Raw genomic sequence first — 10,284 nt, 5'->3', positions numbered from 1 at the left:
TCTGTCTAGAAGCTCATACTGGCTGCATATCCTTTCTACTGTATAGAAGCTCATTGGTTTGTAAATTGACTAGATTTTCTAGAGATTTTTAGTTTTTAATTGTATGTTTTGTAATCTGTATCTGTCGTTACCAGTTAGTCGTGTTACTTTGCTCGTATTCACTGTTCTGGTGGTTCTAGTTGTACGCCTGGATCTGGTGTTCTTTGACCGTGTCCTATATGCCCTGTAAATAATATGTACAGATACCGAGATGTCACAAATATGTTACCTGTTACCTGTTTATTGCACAATGTTGTTTTTTTATTGGATTCTATTATATGTTGTACCACGTATTGCACATCATTGCGGGCAAGACCACCCGCATTTCATTGTATACTTGTATGCCGTGACAATTAAAACTCTTGACTTGACTTGACTTGACTTGACTTGACCCTGCTACACTTCATCTCAAAACAAACTGGTCAGACTACATGCTTGACCTTACTCCTAGAACCCACCTCGCCCCTGCCCATGTGACAACGGCTTAGACGACAGAGTGCAGCAACTTGCAATGGGCCTGTCTACAAGATACACTATACACGATCAAGGTACCCATATATGTGTACATATCAAAATACTTCCCAAAGGTCAGTGAATACCACGACCACAACACCATAGAGGGAGCTCCACAAATCATGTTAAACCCAGATTCGGCTCAAACAGGAACACGTTTAGCAATTATGCCACATCAATGTGGAACGCCCTACCCAAAGCTGTAAAGGAATGTGAATCACTACCCACTTTCAAAACCACTCTCAAAGAACACCTACGGGAGACTGCAATTCGAAACTGGCCCCTGTAAATGTCCTAACCCAACCCAATGTACAGTCAATTACCAAACATGGTTTTGTCAATATGTACAGTTGCTTGTGCAGTTGTACAGTGTCCACCCCTACCCAACCTACCCAACCCCCCCCCCCACTCCACCCACCCCCCCACCTATAATGTATACGTTTTCATAAATGTATAGCCGTATATCCTGATGAATTGAAAATGGGGGACCCTGATGCAAGACGAAAGTATTTCTCTGGTCTGCATCCCCTTAACAATTGTGTGTATTGAGCTGTACTGTATTGTACCCATTCTGCAATCTGTTAATAAAGTTTTCAATCAATCAATCAAAACCGTGGTCAGTCTGTGCGGAGAAACAAGGATCCGAGCATGGTTGCCAGATCGGATTAACAATATCCGAACCGCCCATTATTATCAAAGGTCTGTCAGATGAAGGCGGACTCTCAAATCTGGCAACACTGATGCGTTGCATTGTGGGGGATCCCGGTTTGAAATTTGAATTGAAGCGCGCAAGAGATCTGGACCACGTCGTGAGCATTGCAACTGTTGCATCTTCTCCTCAGGTAATTGTGTGCAACACATATATTTTATTATTTATAAGTAATGCGTGCCGCTGATATAAATGAGTGCTGTTTAGTCTGTGTTTTCAGTGACTACTGTAACGTTATTAGCTCGATATTATGAAACTGCAGCGGGGTAAACTACCGGAGCTGCTAACTGGCTAACGGTATGACTAGCTAACGTTGCTATACTGTACCCGGAGCTGATAGCGTTATGACTATGAGAGCTAACTTTTGTTAGCTTGGGGAGCTGTGGTCCGTGTTGTATTAGCTTGTGTTAGCTTGGGGAGCTTACTAACCCTACTGTCATGCACTAATAAACTAACCTACGCTGTAACACGCAACACTTTGATGAATATTGTTACTCAGCTGATAGAGTTGTAATAAAATATATAATTTCATTGTTGCAAATACTGTTACAGTGCTGGATCTCATCAATGAGATGAACGCAGAAGACGGCTCAAGAACAACTACTTCAAGTGGTCGTAAGTGATGTATACATTTTTTTATTGTGTGTGTGACTGTGTATGTATATATAATATATACTTTTTAATCTGGGACATCATTTCAAAGAGTCATCCTGTAATGCCCTCTCTCCCCCTCTCTCTCTCTCTCTCTCTCTCTCTCTCTCTCTCTCTATATGGGTAACGCATGTATTCCTGGTAACCTGCCCCATTTCTAAGCCATATAACCCAGGACGTTATACGAACAACATTAAAATCTTTTCTCATGTCAAGAATGATTGTTATAGATGCCAAATAATTCACCTTAAAAAAAATACATCATGTAATGAGGGATGGCGGACCTCTAAAGTTGACCTAAGTTACCGGGAATACCAATTCACTATCTCCTCCAATTTAAGAGAGAATTAAAATGTTTTGGTTGTTTTGTAGGGATATCATCATCATGTAACATAATACCATAGTTCTCCCCGAGTTATCTCAAGAGAATTCAAATTTAGCTGAATCTGAAGGGAAAATCCGGGTATGGGATATGAGTCAACATAGTTCATGACCTTCAATTGATAACAAACATAAAAGGCTTAATTTTCATGGCAGATGCATGATATGTTTTGGGCATGATCTTGGCACCCCAATGAACAACCAAAATGAGTTTCGTCTTTTGTGGCCAATTATTTGAGGAGATAATTACGTTTCACATATTGATCCCAGGTTACCGCGAATACCTATCCTCACAATTCCAGATAAACACTTAAATCTCCTATTTGACTAAAGATTGGTGAGATTTTATTTTTGGAAATCATAACATCAATAATAAGGGTTAGGTGTAAACCAGAATTACTAGAATGTGTTGTGTTTTGTCTGTTAAAATGAGCAAAAACAAGGAAAGGGTATTCCCAGTAACTTAAAAACAAGTGCAAAAAATACAGTTCTAGAACAAGTATTTTAATTTTTTCTATATTCAAGAAAGTGGAAAGGAACCCAACATTTTCAATTGTCTGCACACAATCGTTGTTTTGTTATTCACCACCATGCCCCTAGTCAGTCTACACCACCATGCCCCTAGTCAGTCTACACCACCACCATGCCCCTAGTCAGTCTACACCACCATGCCCCTAGTCAGTCTACACCACCACCATGCCCCTAGTCAGTCTACACTAGCAACCTGCGCCTAGTCAGTCTACACCACCATGCCCCTAGTCAGTCTACACCACCATGCCCCTAGTCAGTCTACACCACCATGCCCCTAGTCAGTCTACACCACCACCATGCCCCTAGTCAGTCTACACCACCATGCCCCTAGTCAGTCTACACCACCACCATGCCCCTAGTCAGTCTACACTAGCAACCTGCGCCTAGTCAGTCTACACCACCATGCCCCTAGTCAGTCTACACCACCATGCCCCTAGTCAGTCTACACGACCACCATGCCCCTAGTCAGTCTACACCACCACCATGCCCCTAGTCAGTCTACACCACCATGCCCCTAGTCAGTCTACACCACCATGCCCCTAGTCGGTCTACACCAACCTGCCCCTAGTCAGATATGCTTACTTTTGGTTAGGCCTCCAAATTAAGATAATCTGGACAAACCTGTCAGATTTTCTGATTTATATGTAGACCGGTTTGAGTTTATTGTAGTGATGTTACTGTGTTTCAAAATCTCAGATATTAACTTGTTAAGTGTTTGTTTTTTTACAGTATGTAAAACCCTACTGTCATGCACTAATAAACTAACCTACGCTGTAACACGCAACACTTTGATGAATATTGTTACTCAGCTGATAGAGTTGTAATAAAATATATAATTTCATTGTTGCAAATATACTGTTACAGTGCTGGATCTCATCAATGAGATGAACGCAGAAGACGGCTCAAGAACAACTACTTCAAGTGGTCGTAAGTGATGTATAATTTTTTTTTATTGTGTGTGTGACTGTGTATATATAATATATACTTTTTAATCTGGGACATCATTTTCAAAGAGTCATCCTGTAATGCCTTCTCTATCTCTCTCTCTCCCAAGACGGTCAAGATCTAACGTATTCTCGCTCTCTCTAGGTTCATGGCCACTAATGACTTCAGACCTTCAGAAGGACAGTATGCTGGATGAGGAAGGTCTTGGCCATGCTGCGATGGCTCCTAGAAGACAAGAACGGAGAGGTGCTGGACCTGGCTGTCAAATGGTTTGTAATGCTACAGTATATTGTATGTAGTTGTGCATGACATGGACTAAATTAGAGGTCCTAGATATGCAAAATAATATTGAGAATCACTGGCCTTAGACTATCTACTAACGTATTCTCGCTCTCTCTCTTTAGGTTCATGGCCACTAATGACTTCAGAGCTTCAGAAGGACAGTATGCGTGTAGCTTATTGCCAGCGGAAGAGTGCAAGAATGCTTCCGCATTCGTCACTGCACGCCAGTACGGTAATGCGCCTTTCCTTTCGCCCCGCTCAGACAAATGCATGTAGTACATTGCAACACAACGCAGCATTTCCGCGTACATTGCAACGAATCACTTGGAGTTTGAAAGTGATATCAGAAGAAACTACTCAACCTCAGCTGTCTTTAACTAGCAGGACGCTAGTGGGCTAGTCGCTAAAATATATATCGTTTTATATATAATTGTACCAACACAGATATTAGGCAGTACACACATTGTCCTGCAATACATACAGTGAATGCACAGCTACATTCGCCATATATTTCTATCGCTGCTGCGGTCTACAGTGAAATGCAATATTATTATTATTATTGTAAAGATTATCATTACAATCGCAGCCTGGAGAGGCAATGTTACAAGTGTACGAGGGTTGTGTGCAAAGAGCACAGCCTCTCAATTTGCACAACGTGCACAAAATAATAATTGTAATGATCTTTACAATAATAATAATATTGCATTTCACTGTAGACCGCAGAAATATATGGCGAATGTAGCTGTGCATTCACTGTACATGTATTGCAGGACAATGTGTGTACTGCTTAATATCTGTGTTGGTACAATTATATATAAAATCGATATATATTTGAGCGACTAGCCCACTAGCGTGAAGGGGCTCCTTTCCTCAGAGCAGCCCGCTTGTATCACCACGCTCGGCGCTGCTGCGATGGTGCAGGAGGTTGCCTCGCTAGTGGGCTAGTCGCTCAAATATATATATCGTTTTATATATAATTGTACCAACACAGATATTAGGCAGTACACACATTGTCCTGCAATACATGTACAGTGAATGCACAGCTACATTCGCCATATATTTCTATCGCTGCTGCGGTCTACAGTGAAATGCAATATTATTATTATTGTAAAGATCATTACAATTATTATTTTGTGCACGTTGTGCAAATTGAGAGGCTGTGCTCTTTGCACACAACCCTCGTACACTTGTAACATTGCCTCCAGGCTGCGATTGTAATGATAATCTTTACAATAATAATAATAATATTGCATTTCACTATAGACCGCAGCAGCGATAGAAATATATGGCGAATGTAGCTGTGCATTCACTGTACATGTATTGCAGGACAATGTGTGTACTGCCTAATATCTGTGTTGGTACAATTATATATTTTAGCGACTAGCCCACTAGCGTCCTGCTAGTTAAAGACAGCCGCGGAAATGCTGCGTTGTGTTGCAATGTACTACATGCATTTGTCTGAGCGGGGCGAAAGGAAAGGCGCATTACCGTACTGGCGTGCGGTGACGAATGCGGAAGCATTCTTGCACTCTTCCGCTGGCAATAAGTTACACCCGGACAGTATGCTGGATGAGGAAGGTCTTGGCCATGCTGCGATGGCTCCTAGAGGACAAGAACGGAGGTGCAGGACCTGGCTGTCAAATGGTTTGTAATGCTACAGTATAAATTATTGTATTACATCACACTCACCATCAATGACTCCACCATCACCCCCTCCCCCCTAGTCCGCAACCTCTGTGTCATCCTCGACCCCACCCTCTCATTTGACCCCATGTCCGCTCCATTGTCAAAACTTCATATTTTCACCTCCGCAACATTGCCAAAATCCGTCACTGCCTCTACCCCCTGCTGCTGAATCCCTCATACACGCCTTCATCTTTTCCCTCCTGGACTACTGTAACTCCCTCCTCACTGGCATCACCTCCCGCTCCCTCCATAAACTGCAGATGGTCCAAAACTCAGTTGCCCGCCTCCTCACTAACACCCGGTCCCGCGAACACATCACTCCTGTCCTCCACTCCATCCACTGGCTCCCGATCAAGGAACGCATTAACTTCAAAACACTACTCCTCACCTTCAAAGCCATCCATAGCCTGGCCTCACCCTGGTCTTAAACTTTTTACACCAAGAGAACGGTGGGGAGAGAATATATACATATGATGGGGAGAGAATATATACATACAGTGGGGAGGAGACTGTACATTAGGAGGGGGTGGTTGGGAGAGAAATATACATATAATAGACAGTCTCCTCCCCACCGTATGTATATATTCTCTCCCCACCATACGTATATTTCTCTCCCACCCACCCACCCCCTCCTAATGTACAGTCTCCTCCCCACCGTATGTATATATTCTCTCCCCACCGTATGTATATATTCTCTCCCCACCATATGTATTTTCTCTCTCACCCACCCACCCCCTCCTAATGTACAGTCTCCTCCCCACCGTATGTATATATTCTCTCCCCACCATATGTATATATTCTCTCCCCACCATATGTATATTTCTCTCCCACCCCCTCGTAATGTACAGTCTCCTCCCTACCGTATGTATATATTCTCTCCCACCCCCTCCTAATGTACAGTCTCCTCCCCACCGTATGTATATATTCTCTCCCCACCATATGTATATTTCTCTCCCACCCCCTCCTAATATACAGTCTCCTCCCCACCGTATGTATATATTCTCTCCCCACCGTATGTATATTTCTCTCCCACCCACCCCCTCCTAATGTACAGTCTCCTCCCCACCGTATGTATATATTTTCTCCCACCCCCTCCTAATGTACAGTCTCCTCCCCACCGTATGTATATATTCTCTCCCCACCATATGTATATTTCTCTCCCACCCCCTCCTAATATACAGTCTCCTCCCCACCGTATGTATATATTCTCTCCCCACCGTATGTATATTTCTCTCCCACCCACCCCCTCCTAATGTACAGTCTCCTCCCCACCGTATGTATATATTTTCTCCCACCCCCTCCTAATGTACAGTCTCCTCCCCACCGTATGTATATATTCTCTCCCCACCGTATGTATATTTCTCTCCCACCCACCCCCTCCTAATGTACAGTCTCCTCCCCACCGTATGTATATTCTCCCCCCAACGTATGTATATATACCGCCATCTTTCTCCCGGGTTGGTGTGATCACATGACTGACAAAGCCGTGCAGTGATAGGCCAGAAGTCAATTCGATTGCATCCAGGCGCGATTGCTTATCCTGTCTGGGTAGCCCGGATGATGGTTTTTTGATCGAATTTTATACACCGCAATTATGCATCGAATTTCTTTTACATTGAATTTTATTATACATTCGAATTTTTTACATTGAATTTTTATTTCACATAGGTAAATTCAGAGCAAAAAAATTCAGATACATGATTTTCAAAGTAATTATTTTCAATGCTATAAATTCGGTGTCTGAAAAAATTCAGATACATTTTTCAAAGTAATTATTTTCAATGCTATAAATTCGGTGTCTGAAAAAATTCAGATACATGTTTTCAAAGTAATTATTTTCAATGCTATAAATTCGGTGTCTGAAAAAATTCAGATACATGTTTTCAAAGTAATTATTTTCAATGCTATAAATTCGGTGTCTGATAAAATTCAAAAATCAGATACATGTTTTCAAAGTAATTATTTTCAATGCTTTAAATTTGGTGTCTGAAAAAATTCAGATACATGTTTTCAAAGTAATTATTTTCAATGCTATAAATTCAATTCAGATACAGGTTTTCAAAGTAATTATTTTCAATGCTATAAATTCAGTGTCTGATCAAATTCAAATACTTCTGTCACTCATTTGCTTCCATACTGGCTCTTGTTGTATTTTGTTATCTTGCTTTCCTTCTCTCTCTTCTCTCTCTCTTCTCTCTCTCTCTTCTCTCTCTCTATCTCATCCTCTTCTCTTCTGTCATTGAATTTGTGGTTCGTTCTTTTTATTTGCCTTTTTCACTTTTCGTGTAGGGCAGTGAGTGGAAGTCCCATCCCCTCCACGTCGGGGACCAGCACGCCTCGCCGGGGCCGGCGACAGCTCCCCCAGACCCCCGCCACGCTACGCCCCCACGTCACCTATTCCCCCGTGGTCCGTAAGGCTATGCCCACGCCTCCCGGGGTGCCCCAGGGGCGCCTCCCGGCCCGGCCCCCTGGCGCTTTTCTCCGGAGCCCCCCCCAGGGGCCTCCCCCTGCCGGCCCCCCGCCACCCCACCATGGCTCACCTCGTCAGGGTCGCCACCCGCCACCTCGCTGGGGTGACGCGGGAGGAGGGGGGTCTCCATGGAGGGCGACGGTTGCTTCTACAACCAGGACTACGAGCCACGCCACGAGCCGCCCGCCTATGAGCAGAGCCCCGCATAACATTGGGGTCTTGTGCTTGGCACTCCGAGCATGGCACTAACACTGTCACGGTTAGGAGTTTGATTCCTGCTGGGGCCACCCGTTGTGAATGATGTATACAGTCATTCCAAAGCACTTTATGTCCTAGTAATAGAGCTGTGCTATAGAGATGCTGTCATTCATTCATAACTAAACCAAAAGACATTTATAAACAACGTCTTACTAAATGCAGGCTTTCATTTACAACTGAACGGCCATATCACTCGTTTTTGTATTAATTCTCCTAAAAAATGTTGCTAAGCTAGACTAACATGAAAGTTTAAGTGAAAGTACACACTTGAGTAAAAGTCAAAGTTTCTACTTTTAAATGTACTTAAGTAGTAAATTGAACTTTTTTTCTGACTGTCTATATTCTTCTGATAGCAGGTGTTTAATCAAAGATCCCCTGTGGGAGAAGCTGTTGCAGGGGAACAATGGGTTAATTTCATTGGAGGCTTTGTCGTTGGGTTCAGAGAGGAGGATGTGATATTTTTTTGTTAATAAATGTTTAAATATCTATTCAAGTTGTCATTTTTAACTGGAAAAAGTAGCATGTATGGGGGTAATTGTTACTTTACTTGATATTTGAGCTTCACTGCAGAATGGTGTATATTGTGTACAATGTGCACATACACTGAGAATATATTTCAGTGAGGTAGGAGACAGCATTTAAACTTCTGAATTGTTCAATGCGGGACATGCCAATACTCCATTGGTAAAGGGAAGGGTCCTTAAATATGTGGCATTGTATTACTAATCAACCATTTCCTACTGTATTTCCGGTAATGTATGGTCATAGGCAGATAGTGGAGTAGCTCTGGCAGAATACTGGGTACACAGTAAATTCCGCAAAGTAAATTTGACTCAAACTGAGTACATTTCACTCAAACTGAGTAAAATTTCTTTACTCAGTTTGAATCAAATGTACTCAGTTTGAGTCAAATGTACTCTGCGGAATTTACTGTGTAGTACCATTGCATTGGCAGTGTCGGCTAGGCTTCGGGCAACCAAACCTGGCCCAGTGTGTGTGGGTCGCATCTGGGCTGCTTTAGGCAACCCGACGTTCACCGCTTCCGGCAACCCCGGACATGGCCCAGTGTACTCGGGCCGGAATCGGCCAGTCAGTCATTGCCGCCTACTCGGCCGATCCGGACGTTCACCGCTTCCGGCAACCCCGGACCTGGCCCAGTGTACTCGGGCCGGAATCGGCCAGTCAGTCATTGCCGCCTACTTGGCCGACTCTGGCAGCCGGACTTGGGCCGACTAATTTCTTCCGGCCTGCCGGATACAGGCCATTAATGGGCCGGAACTTTTTGGCCACCTGGGCATAATCCAACACTGAGAGGAAAACTGCTTCAACAATCCTTTCCCTACTAAACATGGGGAAGCTGGGTCTGTTTCTGTAGAAGAAGCCAATTATTTGTCGCAAACGGCATGCACTTTGCTTTATCTTCATTTTCAGCACTAGTTGATGAATAAGCACATCCTGTAAGAGCATAAAAGGAAAGTAGCAGATTCTCCATGGCTAGTTGTACAGAATCAGCAACACAATACACAATAGTATCGTCAGCATAGAGATGGACTTGACAACCAGTCAATGAAGATACAGGACAGGACCCATCTAATTCAATATTAATCAATCGATTGATTAATAATGAATCAATATTAATTTATTAATAATTAATCGATATTTGTTAGAGCAAAGGATGATCAACTGTATCAATGCTTTTGACATAACCAGAAAAAGAGCAGCAAAAGGTTTCTTATTGGCTCTAAAACCGGACTGATGCAGACTTACAACAAAGTGACTAGAAAAAAATGCCTTGAGTTGTTTATTTACCAGAGATTCC

General features: G+C 43.0%; 1 long non-coding RNA gene across 1 annotated transcript; it reads left to right on the top strand.

Moving 5' to 3' along the window:
• The first annotated feature begins 5,604 nt into the window (after positions 1–5,604).
• On the top strand, positions 5,605–8,953 carry LOC311226851. Its single transcript, XR_014619552.1, has 2 exons — positions 5,605–5,695; positions 8,027–8,953. It is a non-coding gene; the product is annotated as an uncharacterized lncRNA (long non-coding RNA).
• Positions 8,954–10,284: the final 1,331 nt, after the last annotated feature.

Source organism: Notolepis coatsorum (genome assembly GCF_963971535.1).
Source record: "Notolepis coatsorum genome assembly, chromosome: 4".
Lineage (NCBI taxonomy): Eukaryota > Metazoa > Chordata > Actinopteri > Aulopiformes > Paralepididae > Notolepis > Notolepis coatsorum.
The sequence above is the reverse complement of the archived record's forward strand: the minus strand, read 5'-3'. Positions and strand labels throughout refer to the sequence as shown.